This window comes from Limulus polyphemus, unplaced genomic scaffold (genome assembly GCF_000517525.1).
Source record: "Limulus polyphemus unplaced genomic scaffold, Limulus_polyphemus-2.1.2 Scaffold7172, whole genome shotgun sequence".
Lineage (NCBI taxonomy): Eukaryota > Metazoa > Arthropoda > Merostomata > Xiphosura > Limulidae > Limulus > Limulus polyphemus.
In genome coordinates, this window is record NW_013672782.1 from 1 (window position 1) to 1,483 (window position 1,483).

Below are 1,483 nucleotides of genomic sequence, written 5' to 3' on the forward strand. Positions count from 1 at the left end.
TGTAGATAACACAGTTCTATAACTCCATTAAAACCCCAACACCTTCTGTCGTACTGTAGATAACACAGTTCTATAACTCCATTAAAACCCCAACACCTTCTGTCGTACTGTAGATAACACAGTTCTATAACTCCACCAAAACCCAACACCTTCTGTCTTACTGTAGATAACACAGTTCTATAACTCCACCAAAACCCAACACCTTCTGTCGTACTGTAGATAACACAGTTCTATAACTCCATCAAAGCCCAACACCTTCTGTCGTACTGTTGATAACACAGTTCTATAACTCCATCAAAACCCCAACACCTTCTGTCTTACTATAGATAACAAAGTCCATAAAAACCCCAACAACTTCTGTAGTACTGTAGATAACATAGTTCTGTATCTCCATATTTTTACGTTATAAACCTTAAAGTTCACCGTGAGATATAGACAATTAGGATATAAAAACATCAGAATCAACAGACATAAATCACATTGGAAACTGACTAATCTATTTCTGCCATATACAAACAGACGTCATATTTGTTATATATATATATATATACAATATTGTGGTCTATTCTTCCTTCAACTAACATTAACCAGCCAAGTGTTTTCTTCCGCCAGATCACCGAATGGAAGCGTGGGAAGTCCAAGGTAAAGAGCAAGCTAGAAATTACACCCGCCAGACAGATGGACTCCGGGGTATACGAATGTCAAGCTAATAATAAGTACTCTGTCGATAGAAAGATCTTCAAAGCAGACTTTTCTTCTTACAGTTAAACCCAAAAACAAACAGCGGAAAAGCACGTGAATTTCCTTACTATTGCCATCTATCGGTCGTTTTAGTCATTTTACCAACAATATGACTGAATATGTAGCTTTAATAAAGATCACTGAACTTAGAAAATTCATAACTGTTTAGTCTAAAACTCGTATTATGTTTCCAATGTCTAACTAATAACCTTACTGATATTTGTATTAAAATGTCATAAGCCAACTCACATAAATGTAGTATCTGTTTTTAGTGGTCAGTTTTACATTACAAGAAAAAACTTTCACTGTGAAAAGTTTAAATAACCACTCTTAAATACCGAAATCAATGTTTGGAATTATTGTGCTTATTTCATTTTTCAACTGACTCCTTAGTCAGCTATTATTAAATAATACAAATCAGAAGTCTGTAGGTGGCGCTATTTGATAAATGACACTGTAAAATAGTGTAACTTCTCAGTGATGTTTATAAAAAATTACGCTTACAAAATGGCGGTATGTTGTTTGATAGTCGTAAACAGTAAATAATCTTGTTATGAAGAGGCAGTGTGTGCCTTCTGAATCCTGTAGGTGGTGCTAGTTGACATTCGGATTACAATATGTTAACTCCTAATTATAAATAAATCTGGTAGATAGTGTTTTATAGATGTCAGATCAAATCCCTCCCAACACACAGAGGATCCGCTGATACAGCTGGGTGGACACAAAGCGCGTGAAGCCACTT